Source organism: Leopardus geoffroyi, chromosome B2 (genome assembly GCF_018350155.1).
Source record: "Leopardus geoffroyi isolate Oge1 chromosome B2, O.geoffroyi_Oge1_pat1.0, whole genome shotgun sequence".
Taxonomy (NCBI): Eukaryota; Metazoa; Chordata; class Mammalia; order Carnivora; family Felidae; genus Leopardus; species Leopardus geoffroyi.
Genome location: NC_059332.1, coordinates 80,909,799 through 80,935,726, shown reverse-complemented (window position 1 = coordinate 80,935,726; position 25,928 = coordinate 80,909,799). Strand labels below are relative to the sequence as shown.

General features: G+C 40.0%; 1 protein-coding gene across 4 annotated transcripts in view; it reads left to right on the top strand.

The window, feature by feature from the left end:
- BACH2 (BTB domain and CNC homolog 2) overlaps window positions 1-25,928 on the top strand; it is a 357,318-nt gene that overhangs the window by 179,007 nt on the left and 152,383 nt on the right. The gene's annotated exons all lie outside the window — the stretch shown is intronic.

Genomic DNA, 25,928 nt, shown 5'->3' with positions numbered 1-25,928 from the left:
AAACCAAGATGAGCAACTCCCTGATTTTGACAGACTTAGTGTTTCAGTGATAGGCAAATCATATATATTATCACACAGACACACACACACACACACACACACATGCACATCTGGGCATTTTTATTTTGGGTGTTCAAAATTATCTGGAAATGTCCAAGTTAGTAGTTTCCTTTTTAAGGTGAATGAGAATTATATTTTAAGAGATTACTTTTGCCAGTAACTAAGAACTATTAACTATATGTTTTATTTAAAACATTTTAGTCACCAAGAATCTTCAGTAAATGTTAATTACATCTTTCTAATAATTTTTGCAGTTATTGGATAATATCAAATTCTGAATATGTTCAATAAATAATTCCCTTTTCATCTGCTGGGTAATATTATATATTTTTAGAAGGTTGTTCTGCAGCTGTTCATCTATTCTGTATATCCAAATTTCAGGCTTTTTAATTTAAATTGATGGCTCAGTAAGCCTACATCACAAATCCAGTGGTAGGCTGGACTATCATTAAGCATGTTTATAATGTGTACCATATTTTAAATGAATTTTGGAGGTTAATTTGCTTAAGTTGATTTTTGATGTGTGTGGGTTATTCTTATTTATATTCTTCATTAAGTCTTCATATTTTAGTTGTTGATTGAAACTAACATAATTAAGTAAAGGCAGTAAGGGCTGGGCCCATAGGAGACCCTGGAAGGATCTTGACTTAATCACCACCATTAGATATAGCTGCATCTGCATTACAGGTACGAATTCAGTTTCCACAGCATGTCAGTAAAAGTTCTCAAATGTCGTATGGACATGCAAGCTTACAAGTGTCACATAAAGTCTTACATGTAAATAAAGTTTTGACACTTTGTATGCAGTCATGTCACATGTTTGTACAAAGGAAAATGATTCACGCATTAGTTCATTTGTTCATTAATTCCATAATTGTTATTGAGTACCTGTTGTGTCTTAAGTAACATTTTAGGTGCTAGGGCACAGTGATGGACTGGAGATCATAGTCCTTGCCCTTGAGGAGCTTACAGTTGCTGGAGGAGACACATAAATGAGCAGTCATCACAGAAATGACAAAGTCTGTGATTGCTGAAGTGTATAATATACTGTAGCATTACAGAAGAGGTACACCTAACCCGGACAGAGAGGACTGGCAAAGGTTCCCAGAGGAAGTGCTCTCTAATCTTATACCCAAAGAGTGAGTTTTCCAGGTGAAGGGGGCAGGAAGAGGAGGAAATGACTGCGTGAATGCTGAAGAACCAATGCCTGATGCTTTCAAAGAACTGAAGTTCAGGACACCTAGGGCATAGAGTGGGGTAAGAAGGACTGGTGAAAGATAGGGCTGGAGACGGAGTGGCATCCTGATCATGAGCAGCCTTGAAGCCATATTCAATCTTTATCCTAAAATCGGTGGGAAGCCAGGAAGTGACATGATCAGGTTTCCATGTTGAAAGATTACCTACATTGTAGAAGATAGCCCAGAGAGGAAAAGACTGGTGGCAGGGAGACTAGTTTAGGGACTAGTGAGAAACATTGAGAGCTTGCTTCATCTTACCTTGCTTCATCTGCAGAAATGGAGTCAAGATGTCAAACATTCATAGAGTGATAATGTCATCAATGACTTACCTGGGAAGGCAGAGTATTCCTAGTCACAGCTTGTTATTTCTCTTACACGTACATGATGTTTTGCAATCTGGAGAGGGCTTTCCTGCATAGCATCATACCACCCATTGTTCCTCACGCATGCTTGCACCCATTCAGCAGATATTAATTAATCACCTGCTGTATTCCAGGTACTGCCCTACGTGGCATACAGGAATATAGTAAAGTGTAAGAAACAAGACTCATGCTCTTGTGGAGATTCACATTGTTTCAGGAATATAAATTATAAACCAGAAATCCTATTAATAAACAAAATAATTTCGGAGAGTGGAGCACCTGAGTGGCTCAGTCAGTTAAGCATCCAACTCTTGATTTTAGCTCAGGTCATGATCTTATGGTTCATGAGATTGAGCCCCACATTGGGCTCTGTGCTGACAGCACAGAGCCTGCTTGGGATTCTCTGTCTCCCTCTCTGTCCCTCCCTTGCTCATGCGCTCTCTCTCTCTCTCTCTCTCCTCTCTCTCTCTCTAAAAATAAATAAATAAACATTAAAAAAATAATTTCAGGGACGCCTGGTTGGCTCAGTCAGTTAAGCATCCGACTTCAGCTCGGGTCATGATCTCACGGTTTGTGAGTTTGAGCCCCGCATCGGCCTCTGTGCTGACAGTTCAGAGCCTGGAGCCTGCTTCGGATTCTTTGTCTCCTTCTATCTCTGCCCCTCCCCCACTTGTGCTCTGTCTCTTTCTATCTCTCAAAAATAAACAAACGTAAAAAAAATTTTTTTTAATAATTTCAGAGAGCGAAGAATGAAGGTAGTAAAATGGAGCATTGTGAGGAAGAAGGTGATGTATAGGGAAGCATATACAGAAAGGTCCATCAGGTAGTACTTGACATGGAGCTAAGACCTGAATGGAAAGAAGAACCTTACCACGCTAAGACCTGGGAGAAGGGTCTTCTAGGCTGAGGCAAAAAAAAAAAAAATGCAAAAGTGCCAAAGCAGACAGTATATGGATTGAGGAATGGCCCACAAGCTAAAGTGTCTGGAGAAGGGAAAGGAAAAAGAATGGATACAAATGAGGAAGAGGCCAGGCCAGGGCCCACAAGACCAGAGTAAGGACCTCAGAGTCTATGCTCAGAACAGTACGCAGTCTAAAGGAAAGGTTTCAAGCAACAGAGTGAGGTAGGGAGGGTAGTAACAAGAACTTTCTTTTGGCCATGTTGTGTTTGAGTTGCACCTTGGTTATATAGTTCAAATGCTGTGTGGGTAGCTGGATATGGAAATCAAGGAAGAGATGAGAGCAAGAATATAATAAATTTCGGAGCCCTCTGCATATAGGTTACAAAAGCCATAGGCCTGGGAGTGAGGGTAGTTAAAGAAGAGGTAAAGTCCAAGGTTAGAAGCCTGGAACACACTAACATTTAGAGAGGGAGCCAGCCAAGCAGCCTGGGAAGGAGTCGCAGATGAGGCAGGTGAGAAGCCAAGACAATGTGATGCCACTTGACGCCATGGGAAGAAGTCATTTCATGGAGGAAGTAGACAGCTGCATCAAATTATGCTGAGAAGTCACGTAAGATGAGAAGAGACAGTTGAGCATAGAGTTGGGAAGGTGGAATAACTGGTAACCTCTATACAAGCAGTTTCTCTGAAATAACACAGAACCTACTTGCAACAGGTTAAGGAGAGAGTGAGAAATGAGAAAATAACAGCAGCAAGTCTAGACAACCCCTTTGAGTGTCTTCTTTTGAAACAGAGGCAGAGAAAGGAAGTATCTGGAGAGGTCAGTGAATCAAAGAGGGATTTTAAAATGGATAGATATTAGGGGGCGCCTGGGTGGCTCAGTCAGTTGAGCATCTGACTCTTGATCTCCACTCAGGTCATGATCCCAGGGTCATGGGATCGAGCCCCATATCAGGCTCCACATGTGGAGTCGGCTTGAGAATCTCCCTCTCTCCCTCTGCTCCCTCCCCCACTTGCGCTCTTTCTCTAAAATAAAATAAAATGGGAGTTATTGAACAGGTTTGCAAGCCAATGGCCCAGGAGAGAGAGAGAGAGAGAGAGAGAGAGAAATCGATGTCACAAGGAGAGTAAGGATAAATGCAGGAACAAATTCCTTAGGTGAGGAGGAGAGGATAGGATCCAGGGTGCAAGAATAGTGATGGATTCCTGATAGGAGGAAGAGTAAACAGGAAGCTCAAGAATGGGGCAAATCATCCCTATGTCCTTAATACAAAGGTTAGCAATAGAACACAGTCAAAACTGAAGACATTTCTTGGTGGGTGGGGGGGCCTCTGAGACCAGAAGGGTCTAGGTTCTACATTTCTTTGGGGATTTTTTTTTTTTTGCACTGATTTGTTTTTTGTTTTTTCCCCACTCATCTGGAGAAATGGCAGACATTATCTGTTGCCCCAGCCTATCTATTGCTAACAGCCAGGCCATAGATTGGATTGGTCTCCTCTCTCTGATCTCCAATAGTCAGGCTGTCTCCCAAAAGCCTGGGGGCATGGTGGGGATTGGACAGAGAGTACTTTGTGATTTCTTGGTGATTTATTTTCAGTAATAAGCCATAGGACTGTAGCCCAGTGTCCACCCATCTAATTGGATGGGACCTCAACCTTTCCTTGTTATTCCAGTTATAAGAGGAAACATCTCTGGAGTTTAAAGGTCTCCTTTTTTTTTTTTTTTTTTTTTTTTTTTTTTTGAGACTGCAGGAATTAGCAGCTGGAGCAAGTGAGCTTGGTCAGGGCTCTATTCCATCCCAAGCAAATGCTGTCCATCTTCCTAGGACAGTATTTTAAATATTATTGTTAATGATACTGAGTATCAATCATTCCCTCCAATATCTCAGGTTAGTGATACATGACTAACTCTGTGTCATCTCAAGACATCCCCCAGGTGAGGGGGTAGTTTCAGAAAAAAAGGAAGTGAACTGTGTCTGGTTTCGTTATGAGGCTGGAACTTGTGTCAGTCCTCACGCCCCATGGGCAGGACACTGCATAGCAGAAATCCTGATCTGTATGGTAGGACTAAGAATTTGATAGATAACCCTGTCTGCCCCTCACTATTAAAATTATGCTATATTTGAGGTCATATTTTGATGGGTAAGTTGGCAAATGTATTGTTGTCTGTTCCGTGGTGGTAAATTTAAATGCTTGTTTTTCAATTTAGAGCTTCCTTTTTCTAAGGACAGTGGCCCAAGACAATGATAGAGAACTTGAAATCATATCCCAAGTGAAATTTGAAGGAACTGGAAACAATTACCCAGAAAAAAAGACTTGGGGTAAAAAGAAATGGAGCCAGGAGCACCTAGGTGGTTAAGTGTCCAAAACTTGATTTCAGCTTAGGTCATGATCTTATAGTCTGTGCAAAAACTCGAGCCCCATGTCAGGCTCTGCGCAGCCTGCTTGAGATTCTCTCTGTTCCTCTCCCTTTGCCCCTCCCCTGCTTGCATGTACATGTGCGCTTGCTCTCTCTCTCTTTCTCTTTCTCTCTCTCTCTCTTAAAAAAAAAAGAAAGAAATGGAATCATCGTTGCTTCCTAACACATGTATGAGTGTTATCCTTCCTCTCACTTCTCTAGAGGGCAGACCAGTGTTTCTAGGCTATCGGGAGACATATTTGCCTAAGAGAGAACTCTCTAATGATATATGTAATGATAATTGTGCATATACTTCTCCAAAATTGACTTGGCTGCTTAGGAGACAGTACCTTTCTTCTCACTGAAGGTCAGAATCAGAATCAACCACTTGGTGGTCAAGTCCTTCAGGGTGGGTTGTATTAGACAACCCCGAAATGCCTCTCATCCTGCTGTGGTATTTGTAGGTATTTCCTTCATGGAGAGTAATGGAGTAGCTCTTCATTAATCATCTACTTGATTAAAATAATGAGCTATTAAAATCAAATAAGATGAGGTGGCCACTTCTCCAGAGCTTCTGCTGTTGGTACCTGAGGATAATTTTATGGGACAAATATCTTTGAAACAGTCTAATGTTCCTGAAACTTTAGCTTCAAAATGTGAAAAGGTCAGTCCTTATCCGGAGGAAGAACAGAGAAATGTGCTGACCACACACCAGGACCAGTAAGCCTCTGTCCTGTCTTCTCTCCTCAGAAGATCTGTTGCTTTGGTGGGGAGCTTTGGAGAGAACAGGTAGTGCAAGGTTGATGCAAGAAGTTTATTAACACCAGCAGAAAGTGTTGGTGCAATCTATGGTTATAACACATGATAAGTTTTAATTCCTTTGTGGCTCAGAGCCCCAAATTTTGGAATTTAAAATCTAGAAATGAGACCTTTTGAAGCAGATTTTGATTACTAAAACCAGGAAACTTGCCCCATCCTTCACTTTTCTTCTTGTTCAGTTGGTAACAGTAGAATTGCCACCCCCATCAACAGATAAAAGGACTGAAAAACAGGAAGCAACATGAAATGGTTTTAAATTACTTCGGGAAACTCCTGAAAGTGGGTGTAACATGTGTGGGCCTTTAAAATGAATCATGTTTATGCATTTGATGTGTAGCTACTTAATTATTTTTTACAGATCATCCTAACGTTTTTTTCCTGGCTGCATTTGATTCTTCCTTGACATGTCTAACTGCTGTTGGTTTGGTTCCCACTGGTATCACAGAGTTGTTCAAACTAGCCACTGATAAATGTGTCACAAAGTATGTAGGAAATAAAGAAATCACAAGAGATGAAAAAAAATGTTAATTAAAAAAAAAATGTGATTTGCTTAGTTAGCCCACAGCAAGACCCTGATGTATTTGGCTGCAGAGCAGCTAGATAGGAAAAGATTTGGATAACCTCTTTCAGTACAGTCTCCTCAAAACAACAGTGAAGGAAACCTTTTTGTGTAAACACCTTGATATTCTAAAAGCCCCTTGAAGCCACCTCCACTTCCTCACCCAGAGGGTCAGTCAGTGTCTGCAACACAGGTGTGTATAATCCACAAGTGCCCACCTATGATTTGCAGACTGCACAGCCCAGACCTTGATGGCCCCCAGGGAGACCTGGCCCTAACATTTGTGTGGCTAGGAACAAAGAAAGGCACAAATGAAACGCATGTGCCATATGTCTAAACATGAAAATAGGATAAATCGGGCTAACTAGATGCATGAACTATATTCTGTCCATCTACCTTGATACTATGATCTTTCAGAAGGCTAGGTCTGAATTTAGAATTCTTCAGCTCCCTGGAGTTCCAAGCTAGAACATTGTAGTGTAGGGAGAGCCTGTGAACACCCCATCCCTTCTTTCCTGCCCCTTCTCCTCCCACTCCCCCACTCTGTCCCACTGTCCCACACTGCAGGGACCTCAGTGCATGCACGTGGATGGCCCAGCCTAGACTCTAAGGGCGAGAGTTGGCGCATCCTCCAAGAGAAGCATCATGGCATGGCCGGTGCATGTGCAGCATCGACATTTCAGTAGAGCATTTTGCCAATTTTGCCTGAATCTTCATGTTCAGCCTCTGTTCCTGTTCCATTCTGCATGCCCCATCTCTCCACAAACATCCAGGTGTCTAATTTGGGACCTGAATTTAAAAACTGCTTTTAGTGCCCATCACTCAACCCCTTCTTTTGCCCTCTCCAGAAAAAAGTCATCTTCTTAATAAAATTGTGAGGGATTGTAACATTTTGGGAGGAATAATATCACAGGACCCTTGATCTCTGAAGATCGCAAATCAAAAAGCCTGTGGTGTGTGTGGTCCCTCCCTTGCCACTTTCTCAGTCATTGACCAGGCCCCTTAACTTCTCTATATCTCCTATCCTCATCCATAAAAATGGAGAATAATTAATACTTGTTTCTGACTACTTCAAATGGATGTTTTCAGGATAAATTTCTAAGTATATATATGAAGGGCAATCAAAATATCCCATCAAGCCCCCTTTTAGTAGAACTTCATTTAACAATCCAAGAGCTTTTTTATTTAACCAATAAATATGATTCAGATTTCCCTAAGTTGACAGAAAAGCATGAAATCTGTTTCTAACAGATGTTCCCCATGATCCCCCAAATGTAAACATGTTTGCAAGACGATAGTGAGACAACCTGTTTACACAAGGAAGTACTTAAAAAAGCAAACACAAAAGCATCACCCAGAGCAGTCATTGTGATCAAAGTGCCGTCAATTATTAGGGTGTAAAGGGAACTGATGACTCAACTTAGCACCACCGCGGTCTCCAGATTTCAGTTTCGTAACAGAGTTTCTTTTCAGGAATATTCTTCATTTACACACAAATCCGATTTTCTTTCTAAATGTTTCTCGATTTTTGTCAAACCGAAATACCAGGATCCCTTCAAAAGATGACTCCGATACCCAGATTATGCTCAGAGGAGCATCATACGGACACGTTTTGCCTTGGAGAGCTGGGGCTTTTACGGGCTGGGATCTTGGTGCCTGAGAGGAGGAACAAGGTCTTCTACACAGCAGCTCCTGGCTCTCTTACACCTCCCCACTCAGTCAGACGTTGCATAGAAATTCTCAGACTGCGTAGTGGTAGAAAATAACTTTCTGAATCAATCAAAGTGTGATATTTTGATCCTTTCACATGCCTGGGTATTCTGGGCAAATGCATACTTAAATCAGTGAATCATGGATCAAGATGCTAAGTAGGTCTCTGAATGCTGGTTGGCTGGAAATCAATTTTTAAACCTGAAGCAAATATAGTCGAATAAAAATATATATATTAATTTGTGTCAAGTTTAGTAGTTTTTGTGTGAGTAACCACCACTGTCCCTCCAAGAAATGTACATAGGGAGTCTGTCCTGAGGTAGAAGGTGTAGGTAGGAAGTATCTACATGAAAACCCATAAGAGGTCTCTGCTGATAGGAAGGTTCTTTTATAAGGTTCCTTCGAAACCCCTTTAGGATGTGGTTTCCCACTGACACAAAACTTTAAACTTTATTACTTTGAGAATGGTGAGGCTAGACCCTGTAGCATCCTTACCTAATGATACCCACTAAAAAGACCTAATAGGATAGACTGAGAACCTGACTTGTCTTTATAACAACGCTTTGTGGAAAATAGGCTTATGTTTCACAGTGTATACTGGAGCTCTAGGAATTTATCTCCTAAATTATTGTATGGTCTGTCAGAGAATAGGAATGCCACTAAGACTATGACCCAGAAGCAGGAACATCACCCAGTGCCAAGGGAGGAGGGACTACTAGCATTGACTTCTTTTTGCAGTGCAATTTAAGGGTCGAATTTATAGGCTGAGATCTACCTGTGCTTTGGAATACTTAAAAATATTTAAGACTCCAGTCCACAAAAAGAGAGAAACATAACTAATAAGGTTGCAGGATAGAAGGTCAATATACAAAAATCAATTTTATTTCTGTACCCTAATAATGAAACACTGAAAATGAAATTAAGAACAATTCCATTTGCAATTGCACCCAAAACAATGAAATATTCAGGAATAAATGTAACAAAAGAAGTGCAAGACTTATACACAAAACTACAGAATGCTATGGGAAGAAATTAAGAACTAAATAAATGGAAAGACATCCAATGTTCATAGATCAGAAGACATAATGTTTTTAGAATGGCAGTACTACCCAAACTGATCAACATGCATATTCAATGTAATCCCTATCAAAATCCCAGTTAGCTTTTTTTGTGGAAATTGACAAGATAATTTAAAAATCCATATGGAAATGCAAGGAGCCAAATTTGCTTGAAACAGTCTTGAAAACAAAGTTTGAGAACTCACTCTGTGATTTCAAAATCCTACAAAGTTACAGTAATCAAGACAATGTAGTCATAGGACAATGGAATAGAATTAAGAGTCTAGAAATAAATCCTTATGTTTGTGGTCAAAGTTGTTCAACCAGGGTGCCAGAAATATTTGATAGGGAAAGAATAGTCTTTTCAATAAAAGGTGCTGGGACAACTGGATATTCACATGCAAAAGGATGAAATTGGACCCCTACCTTACACTATACACAAAAATTAATTCAAGGGGCACCTGAGAAGCTCAGTTGGTTAAGCATCTGACTCTTGGTTTCTGCTCAGGTCGAGATCTCATGATCGTGGGATCGAGCCCTGCATTGGGCTCTGCACTGACAACATGAGGCTGCTTGGGATCCTCTCTCTCTCTCTGTCTCTCTCTCAAAAATGAATAAACATAAATATTTTTAAATTTTTAACTCAAAATAGATAATAAAACTAAATGTAAGAGCTCTTACTAAATGTGAACTAGATGTAAAACTCTCAGAAGAAAATAGGAATAAATCTTTGTAACCTTGTATTAGACAAAGTGTTTTTAGATGTGACACCAAAAACACAAAAGAAAAAAGGAAAAATAGATAAATTGAGCTTTGTAAAATTAAAAACTGCTGTGTTTCAAAAGAAACCATTAAGAGGGGTGCCTGGATGGTTCAGTCAGTTAAGTATCCAACTCCTGATTTCCGCTCAGGTCATGAAATCATGATTCATGAGATGGAGCCCCACATCAGGCTCCACACTGACAGCATAGAGCCTACTTGGGATTCTCTCTGTCCCTCTGTCTCTGTCCCTTCCCCTTCTCGTGTGTTTTCTCTCTCTCTCTCTCTCTCTCTGTCTCAATATAAATAAACTTCAAAAAAATTAAGAAAATGAAAAAGTAATCCACAAAATGGGAAAAGATATTTGCAAATTGTATGTTGGATCAATGATTGGTATCAAAATATATAAAGAATTCTTACAATTTAACAGTCAAAAGACAACCCAATTAAATAATGGGCAAAGGATTAAAAGCATTTCTCCACCAAATACATACAAATAACCGACAAGTGCATGAAAGGGTGCTTAATATCATAGTCACTAGGGAAATGCAAATCAAAACCACAATGAGATTCCACTTTACCCTCACTAGGATAGCTAAAGACAGGAAGATAGTAATAAGTGTTGGTGAGAATGTGGAGAAAGCTGAACCATTGTCAGTTGTTGGTGAGATTGGAACATGGTGCAGCCATTTTGAAAAGCAGTTTAGTAGTTCCACAAAATGTTAAATATAAAGTTACCACATGACCCAATGTATTGGTCAGGGTTCTCCAGAGGAGCAGAACCAATAGGATATATATATATTCTCTCTCTCTCTCTCTCTCTCTCTCTCTCTCTCTCTCTATATATATATATATATATATATATATATATATAGTATATGTATATATAGATTCTTTGTGGTTTAAATTCAAGTTAGTTAACATACAGTGTAGTATTAGTTTCAGGAGTAGAACCCAGTGATTCATCACTTACATATAACACCGACTGCTCATCCCAACAAGTGCCCTCCTTAATGCCTATCACCATTTAGTCCATCCCCCTCCCCCCAGCCACCTACCCTCCAGCAACCCTCAGTTTATTCTCTGTATTTAAGAGGCTCTTATGGTTTGCCTCCCTCTCTGTTTTTATATTATTTTTCCTTCCTTTCCTCTGTGTTCATCTGTTTGGTTTCTTAAATTCCACATATGAGTGAAATTGTATGATATTTGTCTTTGACTGACTTATGCTTTGCATAATACCCAATAGTTCCATCCACATTATTGCAAATGGCAAGATTTCTTTCCTTTTGATCACTGAGTAATATTCCATTGTGTGTGTGTGTGTGTGTGTGTGTGTGTGTGTGTGTGTGTGTGTATACCACATCTTCTTTATCCATTCATTAGTCAATGGACATTTGGGGTCTTACCATAAGGCTATTGTTGATAGTCCTACTGTAAACACTGGGGTGCGTGTGCCCCTTCCAATTGGCATTTTTGTATCCTTTGGGTATCCTGTGGGCATTCTGTATCCTTTGCACTACCTAGTAGTGCAATTGCTGAGTTGTAGAGAGGTTCTATTTTTAACTTTTTGAGGAAACTCCATACTGTTCTCCAGAGTGGCTGCACCAGTTTTCATTTTACCAGCAATGCAAAAGTGTTCCCCTTTCTCTGCATCCTCACCGACATCTGTTGTTTCCTGAGCTGTTAATTTTAGCCCTTCTGACAGGTGTGAGGTAATATCTCATTGTGGTTTTGATTTCTATCTCCCTGATGATGAGTGATGTTGAGCAACTTTTCATGTGTCTGTTACAGAAAGATTTATTTTAAGGAATCGCCTCACAGTTGCGGAGACTGGAAAGTCCAAAGTTCAGAGGTAGCCTGGCAGGCTGAAGACCTAGGAGAGAGCTGATGTTGTAGAGCAAGTCCAAAGGCAGTCAACTGTCAGAATTCCCTCTTCCTTGGGAGAGGTCAGGCCAGTCTTTTTTCTTAAGGCCTTCAATTGATTGGATAAAGCCTACCCACCTTATGGAGGAGAATTTGCTTTACTCAAATCTAATGATTTAAATATTAATATCATCTTAAAAATACCTTCCCGGCAACATTAAGATACATTTGACTAATATCTGGGTACTGTTGCCTAGACAAATTGATCCATTAAATTAGACATCACATACAGGTATATATCCAAGAGAATTCAAAACATATGTCCACACATATCAACTGTACTTAAGTGCTCATACCAGCTCAAGAGTGGAAACAACTTGTATGTCCACCAACTGATAAGTGAATAAACAAAATATGATATATACATACAATGGATTATTATTCAGCCATAAAAAAGAATGAAATATTGAAACACACTACAACATGGATGAACTTTGAAAACATTACACTAAGTGAAAGAAGCCAGATAGAAAAAGCCACATAGTATCTGGTTCCATTTATGTAAAATGTGCAGAATGAGCAAATCCATAGAAACAGAAAGTATATAAGTGGTTGCCAAGGGCTGAGGGGAAGGGGAAATGAAGAATGAATAACTGTGAATGGGATGGGGTTTCTTTTTGGGATGATGGAAATGCTTTGAAATTAGTCAGTGGTGATGGTTACACAACTCTGTAAATATACTACATACCATTGAATTATACACTTTAAAATTATGAACTCTGTGGTGCATGAATTATATTTCAATAAACCTGTTAAAAAGATACTTAAGATTCCAAGCATATGTGGTCCCAGCTACCTAATAGATAGCAGCAGGGGTTGCTTCTGTAATGCAGAATGGGAGCCACCTGGGTGGTCAGTCAGTTAAGCATCTTGGCTTCAGCTTAGGTCATGATCACACGGTTCGTGAGTTCAAGCCCTGTGTCAGTCTCTGTGCTGATAGCTGAGAGCCTGGCACCTACTTCAGATTCTGTGTCTCCCTCTCTCTCTCTCTACCTCTCCCCTGCTCATGCTCTGTCTCTCTGTCTCTCTGTCTCTCTGTCTCTTTCTGTCTCTCTCTGAAAAATAAGAAACATTAAATTAATTAATTAATTAATTTAAAAAATGCAGAATATATGCTGAATCCCATAAATGAAAAGCTAGGGAGGGGAGATGGGAACCACCATTTTCTAGGCACCTCTGTGTCTCAGGAACTGTGTGTGTGTGTGTGTGTGTGTGTGTATACACATCAGCTCATTCAATCGTAGTTAAAAAAAAAAAAGTCTTACGAGTTGGTATTATCATCCTTATTATTTTATATTGGGAAATTGAGCCTTTTTTAAAATTAGTGGCCAAAGTCAGTCAGCTAGCAAGTTGGGATTGGACTCAGGTCTGTCTGACTTCAGGCTCATTCTCCTCCTACTGCACCATACTGCTGCCAATGAAGAAACCCTGTCCCTGACTGGACAGACCACATGGCCTGCTACTTAGCGTGGTGGTCACATTGTTCCCAAGGGTTGAAGGTATGAAAGGCTGAAGGATTCTTTTGGAGAAAAAGCAAAGGAATTAAATACAAAACAGACATTGTCACATTAATGGTAAAGATTGTCACGTTAATCCTCTGGGATGCTCCAGGGACCCAGTACAGACAGAGGCCTGGAGACAAAGTGAATTCTTTTTTGGAGCTCATTTACAATGGGGGATTTTTGCCTAGGATCTGTAGGCTCATAGGAGATCCTTTGACTCCTTCCCAGTTTGTGGAAATATTTTGTATATATGCATCTTTTTATGGGGAGAGAGTCATCGGTTTGTTAAAGGACCTATGACAGGAGTAGGTTTTAAAAAATTAGTTTAGATGTTTCTCTTAAAGTGCCAGGCTAATTTTCTGGCTGTGCGATAGATTGTGTTAAATGGTCTGGCACTCCTAATTTTTGGAATAAAAATGAATTCTTAGTGAATGATCTCACTGCCTGCAGTGCTGTCTGATTCCATCCTGGCATTTGATAGAACTTGTTAGGGGATTAGGTAAGACAGGATGTTGGTACATTTGAGGTCATTAAACCAAGAAGGGAAGAGGGGAAAAAAAAAGTCTTGCTAAATATATTGTGGAGTTGAACTAAATGCTGAATAGCTAAGGGACGTTCTTTGTGCTCTGTGCCAACACTTTTAAACCCTGCTTAGAAGCAGACTGGAGTGGCGGAGACAGCTCCATCTAGATGCAGCACATTGGTAAATGCCTATCTTTCCAAGAAATACTGTTTTACTTGTCCTTTTATGGAGGAAGCATGGAAGGCTGTGATTTCCTGGGTTGCATAACATTTTTGTGAGCAGATACAGCTAGTGGAGAACCTAGAGAAACAACAGGCTACCTTTTCACCCGGAGGCCGGCATTCTCACAGTTCTGATTGCAAGACTGGGAGAATCATGGAGAATATGCCACAGAGAGCCTACTATATATGAAAGGTTTTGTTAGATGAAATATAACCCCCAAAGCTTATTTTCTACTTGTCTTTTCCTTCACTCTTGTTTTGGGGCGTTCATCCATCTCATTTTGAATTTACTATTCAAAAAATACACTTAAAAATGTATTGGATGAGGGGCGCCTGGGTGGCTCAGTTGGTTAAGCGTCCGACTCTTGATTTCAGCTCAGGTCATGATCTCATTGTTCATGAGATCAAGCCCCGTGTAGGGCTCTATCTGACAGTGCAGAGCCTGCTTGGATTCTCTCTCTCCCTCTCTCTCTGCCCCTCCCCCACTTTCTCTCTGTCTCAAATAAATAAACATTAAAAATTGTTTTAATGTATTGGATGAGTAATGGTGATGGTTGCACAGCAAAATTAATGTACTTCATTCCACTGAACTATACACAAAGATGGGTAAAATGGTAACTTTTTAAAAAAAGTTATTTACATTCAAATAAATTAACATACAGTGTAATATTGGATTCAGGAGTAGAACCCAAATTCGTCACTTACATATAACACCCAGTGCTCATCCCAACAAGTGCCCTCCTTAATGCCCATCACCCATTTAGCCCATCCCCCCCCCAAGCCACCTCCCCTCCAGCAACCCTCAGTTTGTTCTCTGCATTTAAGAGGCTCTTATGGTTTGCTTCCTGCTCTGTTTTTATCTTATTTTTCCTTCCTTTCTCCTGTGTTCATCTGTTTTGTTTCTTAAATTCCGCATACAAGGGAAATCATATATTTGCCTTTCTCTGACTGACTTATCGCACTTAGCATATAATACACTCTAGTTCTGTCCATGCTGTTGGAGATGGCAAGATCTCAATGTTTTTGATCGCTGAGTAGTGTTCCATTGTTTACATTATATACCACATCTTTTTTTTTTTAAGTTCATTTATTTTGAGAGAGAAAGAGAGAGAGAGAGAGAGAGTACAAGTGGGGGAAAGCCAGAAAGAGAGGGAGAGAGAGAGAGAATCCCAAGCAGGCTCCACACTGACAGCATAGAACCTGATGTGGGGCTCGAACTCACGAACCATGAAATCATGACCTGAGCTGAGACCAAGAGTCAAATGCTTAACCGACTGAACTCCCTAAGTGCCCCCTACCATATCTTCTTTATCCATTTGTCAGTTGATGGACATTTGGGCTGTTTCCATAATTTGGCTATTGTTTATAGAGCTGCTATAAGCATTGGGGGGCATGTGCCCCTTCAAATCAGCATTTTTGTATCCTTTGGATAAATACCTAGTAGTACAATTGCCGGGTCGTAGGGTAGTTCTGTTTTTATAAATGATAACTCTTATATTTTGTGTATTTGGCTATAATAAAAACATGTACTGGATGATACAGAGGGAAAAGCCATTCACCTTTGAGATGGGAATTCCAAGTATCTTTATGTGATAAATATTAACCCCTTTCCTCTGTGTGATATGAGCATGTAAGTAATCAGTGAAAGCTTATGTGGGGTGAAAATGCTCACTGAAGCACTGTGTGGTCCCAACTGTGACACTCCCTCACTGGCTGTGGGACCTGGGACATGTATCCAAAGCAGATGGTAAGTCCTCAGTAAATGCTGCTTTCTCCTTCCCAGCCTCTCCTCACACCACAGTGTCCTCATCAGTAAAAGGAGGAGGTTGAACTCACTGGTCTCCAAGGTCCTTTCAGCCCTGCTGATCCATGCTTTATGAAAAAACAGAAACAAAAATAGGTCTGCAGAACAGCATCCAGTCTGTACAGATAACTGCAGTCCCCTGTGTATAGGCATAGCAGCTTCTGCAGCATCTGACTTTTGCTGGCCTCTGCTCACTATTTTATCTTTTCCTCAGCCTGCAGAGAATCATCCATAAGCTTAGAAAGGGGAATGAGAAGAAGAAAAGATTGAGGTGGCCCAAGACAGAGGGCTGGGATGAGGGGCCTGGCAGTGGGTGTCAGGCTGGGTGCAGTGCCTATACCACAACAAGACCAGAGTTGGCTCCAATGGTGCCATGTGGTTATGGGTGCCATGGGATTCTGAGCCACGGCCCCAGATTCACTGAAGGGTCTATGACCACAGCGAGATTAAGCACAATGATTTTTATATAAAGCAGGTGGTGGCAGGAACATAGAGACTATAGATCCAGAGAGAGAAGCTAAGTTTGTCATGTGAGGAAAAGGCAGCAGGTAGCAGAGCCTGTGTGGCCGAGGAAGAGGCTTATGAGGGTATGGGATGGCAGCTGGAGGGGAGGGTAAGGGCAGGTTTGTGGCCAGAGTCTCCTGTCATGGTTCAGGCTAGAAGCAGGTGAGATCTGGCTATAATAAATCAAAGCATAGGTACGGCTATATGCTGAGTCTTGGGAGTCCTCCTAACACATCACCCAATCTGGGGTGATCCTGGGGACTTTCAGTGCCAAGAGGGAATTGAAAACAGAGAAGCCACTTACCATCACAGTAGGAGTGGGCCAGGTGAGAAATGACGGTGTTGGCAGTAGAGATGGAGAGGGGTGGACAGATTAGAGATAGAAGTTGAAGGTAGAATCCACAGCACTTGCTGATGGATTAGATGTTAAGAAGTGAGAGGAAGAGAGGAAAATCAAAGGTAGCTCCTAGGTTTTTAGCTGGAACAACTGGGTCAGTGGTATTGCCTTTTCCTAGAATGGTTAATCACACCCCTCTTGAACAACATATGCCACACCTGTCTTCAAGGCCGATGGCCAAACTTGTTGTGACCCTCACATCCGCAGTGAGCTCTGTGTGGACCTCACCAGCCTCACTTGGGGACAGCCCACCAGCACCTTGCCCTGTGTGAGACCTTCCTGGCACTGATACCTGTGCAGCTTGGGAGTCAGGGGGCACCTGCCCTTGACAGATGATGCCAGCAGGCATTTACAGCTCCCAAAAGGGGTAGGACTCTGTAGGCTTTTCTGGCTGATAGAAGAAGCACAGGCAGAGCCAAAGTTCTCAGACAAGGGAAAGGAGGCAGATAGCCCAGACCAAACCTGGTCCCAGTGTCAAACCTGGGAGAAGTTGAGGCACTATTGATGCCCATCCAAGTTCTCAGGAAACTGCCCTTCACTAAGTTGAGGAGCAGGCTCAACATGCATACCCATCTGCATTCTTGCAGATGAACTTAATCATTGACTGTGTGATTTCATGGATGATCTTTGACATAAGGAGGGAAAATATAGTACTTGAGCCCTAAATGTACATTGTAGCCTGCTTCAGGCCTTCTCGGCTTGGGTATTGCCAGGGATAGTCATGCTCTTCTGAGACTGAGACCCAGAGTGAGATTCCTCATACAGTGTTTTCACCGCCATGTCCCATGACTGAGGACGGGTATCCAATGATTTAACTCAGCTTTAGAGAATGATCTGGGTCATTTTTTAATAAGCTACCTGGTAGTACTTTTATTTAAAGAAACTGCAGTAGAAAAAAATTATTTAATTCTAATTAATTCCAATTTAATTCTAATGTGTGAAATGTAACTAACAAGTTAATTAATTCTTTTTATACAAATAATCAGATTACGGTAGGACCCACAGCTTTATCAGGTTACTTTGACATTTTACTGGTAGCATGTGGGAAATTGATAATGTTTCCTTTGGGAAGAAGGATATAATCTCCCCAAATTATAGTGAATGATGGTGTTGTAGAGGAAGGGAGGAGCCTTTAGAGTCAGGTAGACACAGATTCACATTGCATGTCATCCCCTCCAGTAGTGTGACCTTAGCCAAGACATTTATCCTGTCTGAGCCGTGGTCCTTTCATCCAACAGATGAGTTACTAATACCTGCAAAATTCCTAGTGTAGTTCCCAGCACACAGAAGTTCTCAGCAAATGGAACTTTATTATTATTATTATTATTATTATTATTATTATTATTATTATCATTATTATTATTATTTTAATGTTTATTTATTCTTGAGAGGGGGGAGAGAATGTGAGTGCGGGAGGGGCAGAGAGAGAGGGAGACACAGAATCCAAAGCAGTCTCCAGGCTCTGAGCTGTCAGCACAGAGACTGAAGCAGGGCCGGAACCCATGAACCACAAGATCATGACCTGAGTAGAAGTCGGACACCTAACCCACTGAGCCATCCAGGAGCCCCTATTATTATTATTATTATTATTATTATTATTATTACTAATAATAATAATAATAAATAGATGCCAGTACTTTTTTTATAATATAAAGTCCACAGAAACCCCAAAATTATTTCAGGTGAAAATTTGGACAGTCCACTGTATTTTGGGAACTTAAACTCATCTTGAATATCAAAGAAGTGAACTTTCTAGTTATAATTCTCCAACTAGAATAACTTGGTCCCAGCATCTGAAATATGTAAGTGGAAACTTTCAGAGACGTTTTCATCTTAATTTTCTCCATCCTGTCTGAAATGGCTGCGTCTTTCTGGGTTGTAACAAGAAAAAAAAGAAAAAAAAAGCACATTTCCTTGCATCACCTTCCCATGCCAGTAGAGCAAAACACAAAAGCCACAAGATCTATGATTCAAAGGTCTTCTGCTTTATACAAGTGACTATTTAAATTGCTTGAAATGTAGATTTGTTAAAAATTCATCTCTGTAGTTTCCAAAAATTAACCCCTTTCTTTTTAAGCCCCTCTGGCCATAAAATGGTGTGTGACTACTCCACTTAGTGTTTCTGAGTATGAATAAGGATGCCAGAACCACTCTCAGTTTACATGTTTAATGTTAATGCTGTCACCAAATTTTCACTAGTATTGTGTACAGCATAGGACCAGTGGAACATTTGCGATTTGACCTTTTCTAGCCGCTGATAGTCTCTAAATGAAATTTGTGCTTTGGAACTAAGTTTTGAACTCTTGTTTTGTTTTCTGACCACTGTAATTTATCTTTGTACTCAATCCAGAGAGAAAAAGTGATGGGAGTGTGTGTTGTGTGTGTGTGGATGTGTAAGAGTCATTTATTAGCCCCTCAAATCAGTAGTCCAACTTTGGGCAGGGCACCAGAGTGGCATTTTAAAGTTAGGAGGTCAGATTGCCTCGATGGTATCATCCAAGTACGACACCACTGGGATACTGAGCAAAACCGAGTTTACTCGGTTACTGAGTTATTTAGCTCAGTGAATATTTAGCTCAGCTGAATATCTATCACTCAGCTCAGCAAGTGATAATACTGTGGAGAGAATCAATTTAAAAACACTGTATCCGAGGGTATGATGCCTTTGTCCTTTTAAACTTAAGCAAACCTGGATTCAGGTTCAAACAAGAACATAAACCAATTCTAAATGTTTTGTTTGGGGTTTTTTTTTTTCTTTGTATCATTCAAAATTTCCGTAAGGCAAGAAGAGTTGGTTAGCAAAGAATTGACAACAGGAGGACAGGAGAGGCAGTATTGGAAATTGGAAAAGCATGAAACCAAACCACTTTTATGTTTCTTAGAAATTATGTTGTTGGTATTAGATTTGTGATAAAATGGATATGTAGATAAAAATACCTCCACCTGTAATTTCCTGGGGAAAAGCAAATAGGGTTTTGTTCATTACATCCCATTAAAACCACTAGGAAAATCTTAGCTGAGAGTTGAATTGTAGAGACAAAGATGCAATCAGCCTTACTTATACAAGAGGTACCTTCTAGAAACCCTGATCATTTCACTGCTAATTGGTATCAGCGTTCCTTTGCCCACTGCTTGCAGCTCGAGATCCACTTGTGCTTTTATGACTGTTGCTGTAATTAAATACCATTTACTTTTTCTTAGGCTTAAGAATGCAGGTCCCACTGACTTTTGCTTTTAAGTGGATTTATGTTTGTGCAAGAGGGAATTACATACAGAAAATTTCCCATATCTGGGATATGTGACTTTACTTGTAAGTGAATGAACAGTAATCATTCAGATATCTCTTTTTAAACTTTCCCCAGCTTCTCTAACAGTAAATATGAAGAAATGAAAAAGCCGTGCTTTCGTGCTTAGTGTAGCATTACCATATCTACTCACCCACCTTTTCCTAAGCAGAGTCCTGTGAACCACTTCAAGGTTTTGTGAGGTCTTCAGAAATCAGTCTAGCTAAGAGATGCCACAAGGGCAGGAAGTGTCCATGGCTCTCATTCACCATTGTTTTAAAACACTTAACTGGTGCCCAGCACCCAGCAGGAGGTCAGTAAAAACTTCTTGAATGGGTGTCCTCCTGTGGGCTTCTGGGGTCTGAAGTGTATCCAAAAAACTAGTATCTAAGGCAGCCTAAAACTGCACTGTCCAATAAAGTGACCACTAATAGCATGTGGCTATTTAAATTTAATTTAAATGCATTAAAATTAAAATCCAGTTCTTCATGGATTAAAATCCAGTTGTACCATGTGCATTTACTGAGTATTAATATGTGGCTGGTGGCTGCCATATTGGACAGCACAGATATTGAACATAACGGAAAGTTGTATTAGTGCTTCTAGAATATTATTAGTAGAGGCCTAAGTTAGTGGCTCCAATCTTTTTAAAGTGAAATTCCCACGTGACCATGATGTGCACTCATAATACAAAAAAATAGCCGTTTCGCATCTCTCCCCCTCCCCCCAACACTGTAGGAATCCAGAGGTGGCTATCTCTTTGAAACTGAAAGCCAAACAACAGTGGGGCTGTTAGCAAGACTGACCATTCGGGTGGTATATACCTATTTGTCTACACTACTTGTTAGTGTGTGAAATATCTGTACTGGTTAATAAACAGCTGCTGGCAAGCATGTATTGAATACCTACTGTATGCTAGTCCCTGGGCTATTCTGGACGAAGAGGCAGTCCTGGCCTCCTGGAACACATGGTCTCATGGGGAGAGCTCAGATGGCAAAAGGTAATAAAACTAACATATAAATAACTAATAACAATGCAATGTGTTCAGTGCCTTGGTTGGGATATGGAATACTGTGAAAATCATAAGAAGAGAGAAATCTGTAATTGGAGAGTTTGTAAGAAGGAATGGAGGCTGGAGGAGGGCTGGCAAGATGCCCTTTTCAATAATAATAAAAATAGGTACTATTCTACAGTTAAAAAAAAACTGTTCATAATAGAGAAATAAAGCCTATTTTTAGAAATGGAAAAAATAAGTAAATAAAAATAAAAATGTATTTAGAAGCCGTCCCCACCCCCAAATCAATCAATCAATCAATCAATCAATCAGAGCTGCTGTTTCAAGCTCCTCCAGTACCTCCCAAGAGGCCCTGGCCATTCACCTAGGATCCCCCAACCTCCCCTTAATCTAGCGAAACGAGTTTGCCCATGTCAGTCCCATCCCTGCGAGTGGGAGACTCCTCAAGAACCCTCACCCCAGCTCCAGAGGCCTCAGATTGGTGGGCGCTGCACTTGGCCTCCAGGAGAGACTTGCTCCCAAAGAATTATTAGGGCTGTCTTTCACCACCATGGCCAAGTCCCAGATCACAGAACCATTGGCCTCAAGAAGAGCTTAAAATCATCTCATCCTATGCATTCATTGTTACTAAAGAAGCAAGTCACAGAGTCACCCAGGTATTTTGTGGCCAATTTGTAGATAAAACCTGAGAGTCTCCTAACTTGGTACTTTTTTTTTTTTTTTTTTTGCCTTATCTTCCACCTGTCAGTTTCCTTAACCATGAAATGGGGGTGGATATCTTTATGCCTCACAGAGTTGCCAATAAAAAGAATAATGATATTGTGTCCTATAGTTTGCAAAAACCCTTTTGTATACATTCTCATTTAATCTATTTAATTCTCACAAGAACCCGTGAACGATGTTAGGCTCAGAGGCAGTGAATGGCCTCCCCAAGGTAACAAAGCTGCTGTGATGCCAGAGGTCTCAGTCCCATTAGGGCTTGGGAAACTATACGCTCTTGTAAATGTAAGATAACATAACCACATGGTATTACTAGTTTTTAGTTTGTGGTATTTTGCAGTTCAAGATTTAGTGACATTGAAAGTGATAACTTTGTTCAAGCAACGCATTTTTTTTTTACTTTGATAACATGCCAGTTGCACAGACTTTGGTTCAGCATTAAAACAGAAGTGGGCTGCTTCGAAGTATATTTTTAAAATGAGAGAATCCAAATTTGTAATTAGCTTCAGAAATGCTGGTTGTGCAGTTTGAGTATATAAAGAGCTTCTGGTAATCATTTCTGTTATTAGTGGTAGCTTATTTTTTGTATTTTCCCCCAAGCAATTAGGCATTTTGGAAAAAACAAAGTATGTTCTTTGAGGGGTCATTTCCTCTTACTGCTTTATTTTTCACACCTTATAGTCCTGGCATACTTAGAAAATTAGCCACATATATGACTGGCAAAGAAAAATCATTTTGGAGCCACTCTACTTACTTGACACCTAATTGTCAGGAGAATGTTATTTAAATTATAAAGAGAAGCCACAGTGAAGGAAATGATTCACTTCTTGATACATCTTTTGTCTTTTGATTTTTTGATAATTTTTAAGAAACATCCCTTACTTTTATTTTTTTTTTTTAATTTTTTTTCCACGTTTTTATTTATTTTTGGGACAGAGAGAGACAGAGCATGAACGGGGGAGGGGCAGAGAGAGAGGGAGACACAGAATCGGAAACAGGCTCCAGGCTCTGAGCCATCAGCCCAGAGCCCGACGCGGGGCTCGAACTCACGGACCGCGAGATCGTGACCTGGCTGAAGTCGGACGCTTAACCGACTGCGCCACCCAGGCGCCCCCCTTACTTTTAGATAAGATTATTGAGAAGGTCAATTCAACTCACTCCCAAAATAAAATGGAATCTTTTGCCTTTCTTTCTTTTTCTTTCTCTTTCTTTCTTTCTTCCTCTCTCTCTCTCCCTGTCTCTGAACCCTAGCCATTTTACAGTATATACTATATTCGACTCTACAGAAATTGACTTTATAGACAAGGAAAAGAGTGGTGTTATTTCATTCCATATAACAAAGAAGTATCCCTTCAATTTTCTTTTACTAGCATATGAAAATTGTGGTATTCTCTACACCAATTATCCTGTAAGGATAAAAGGAAAAGAGAAAGAAAAATTATTAGACAAAACTATAAATGAAAAGGAACTTGGGGTTGTGAGCCCTGACTTTATCATTACCAATTTATATACCACATTTGGGAAGTCACATTTGGGAAGAATGTATCTGTGTGTTTGTTTTTTGAAGTATATATCCTGTGTGTATCCTCGTGTCTTTTCTGTGTATGCACTGTTTTGTGTTATACAACAGACTCCCAACTCTCTGTGGTACTCTAAGAGATACGGCCTCCCTCCTGTAAGTATAGGACCTTCAAAGCATTTATTATTATCTAGAGTTTTCTTGGATTTTATTTGTGTCATTTCCTCTGCTTTGTGTAGATGCTAGAGAGGGTGCTAACAACAACGAAAAAGGGTAAAGGCAAAGTCTGTGGTTTATAACCAGACTTGGAGCCGTGGTAATAAGACACTAGGCTTGAATGGCTCTTTGAAATCCCAAACTTCTAACTGCTCCAAACTTATTAGAGTGGAACAGTGATTGATGAGTGAGCACATACTTTCAAATTTTGCAGCTACCAGTTTTAATACCAGGGCACACTGAACGAGGTAACACACACAAGGTGCCCAGCACCAGAGTTGACACATCTTAAGCACTCACAAGGGTTAGCCATTATTATTAGCTTGTCTGATTTCACTTTGTCTTCACATCTCTTCCTGTTCTCTGATAGCCATGCTGAGTAGCAGCAAAATGTCCAAGAAATACAAAAATGCCAAAAGGAAGGGAAACACAAGTCCTCAGTAGCCTGGAAGCAGAATTTATCAGCCCACAAATAATTAGCAAATGATTGTCTGTCTTCTCATGATAATGTGTGAATTATTTCCATACCACTTTCAAACTTAGGACCCCATGGACAAGTGACAGCTCCTCCATTGCCCAGATCTGACTCAGTCTGGTCTAATGAGGTTCCAGTTGATGGTAAACTCACATTAATCCCATTTCTTTTTTGTTATGTGAGAGACTATGAGCTATTCACTATCTTCTGTGTAAGAAAAACAAAAATAAAATCTCCTAAGTATGATTATCATTGATTAGAGCTTTGTTAAGATGTATGAGATGCAAGTGTATTTTTTCCTTGCCTATGATAATGTGGGTAATTAAACAAATTAACCAGGCACTCATGCTGTGTTAGGAGTGTAAATTGGTATGGCTTTTCTGGAAAATCATCAAGACCCTTAAAGTTTACACCAGTTGACCCAATAATTCTTGTTCTCAGATCCACCTAAGAAAGTATTCAGAAATTCAGACGATCTGATACTCAAATATGTCCCTCGAAGTGTTATTTGCATTAACAACAACGAAAAATGTAATTCCAAAAATGAAATCATTAAAAAAAAAAAAAAAACCTTTTCTAAGTGGGATAAAATATTACATAGACATTGAAAAGCATGTTTTTGAAGTGTTTTTAATTACTTGGGGAAACGCTCACATTTGTGTAACACTGAATGAAAAGTAGAAACAAAACTCTTGAGTTTTTTGTGTATCTGAAAAGAATAGTGGTCTGCAAGCTTTTATCCCCAATTCTGAATCCAAAAGCATTCAAAAATCAAAAGGGTTTTTTTGTAACTTCTTTGGTAGAAAAACCTGGCCTGAACCAATGTGAGATTCTGTTTTATCCACCTTAATAGGAATATGCAGGGGTTTCGCTATAAAAATATTACAAAATATGTCAGATTATGGGGTGCTGCTCCAGACCCTGATGGAATATTATGTGATAAATCATAGTTGCATCAAAATAGTTTTTAGAAACGAACAATTCTGAATTCAGGAACATATTCTGAAGCTCAGGAGTTTCGGTTAAGGGGTTATGGAATTATACAACAAAATATCATTAGTGATTTATCAGGTCCAGGGCTACAGTTGATCCTTTTTTTTCCTTTATTTTATTTTATTTTATTTTATTTTATTTTATTTTATTTCCAGTTAGTTGACATATAGCTATCTTAGTTTCAGGTGTACAATATAGTGATTCAACACTTCCATATATCACTGGTTGCTCATCACGGCAAGTGCACTCCTTGATCCCCATCACCTATTTCCCCACCCCCCTCCCACCTACCTTCCCTCTCCTTTATTCATAGTAGTTAAAAGTCTGTTTTTTGGTATTTTTTCTTTATGCTTTTCTAATGTTCTGCAATCAGCTGGTATCAATTTAGCATTAGAAAAATGTTTTAAAAATAATCATATTTAGGGGCACCTGGGTGGCTCAGTCAGTTAAGCGTCTGACTCTTGATTTTGGCTCAGGTCATGATCCCAGAGTCATGGGATCAAGCCCCACATCAGGCTCCATGCTGAGCATGGAACCTGCTTAGAATTCTCTCTCTCTCCCCTCTCCCTCTGTCCCTCTTCCTCGCTTATGCTCTCTCTCTAAAAAAAATTTTTTAATAAATATAAATTTTAAATATTATGTGAATAAACATATTTAAGGCATCAGAGAATCATCTCATCTCAGAATTCCCGAATGTATCCTTTGTTCCTGTATCTTCCTGTTATTGCAGCTGCATGTGTCTTTTAAACCAAGGTGTTCTCATTTGTTGAAAGGAAACATTCATGAGATTGGACATGGGTCTCATAACTGCTTTTGGGTTCAAAGAGCTCCCAGTGAGGGATGCTTACCTACAGGAAATATTCACCAAACAGGGCTTCCCCGTGGGTTGAGCTCAAGTATTATTACTATGGACCATTTTATCATGTTCTGTTTATGTGGAGTAGTCAAAAGGCAAACACCCAGAGGCAT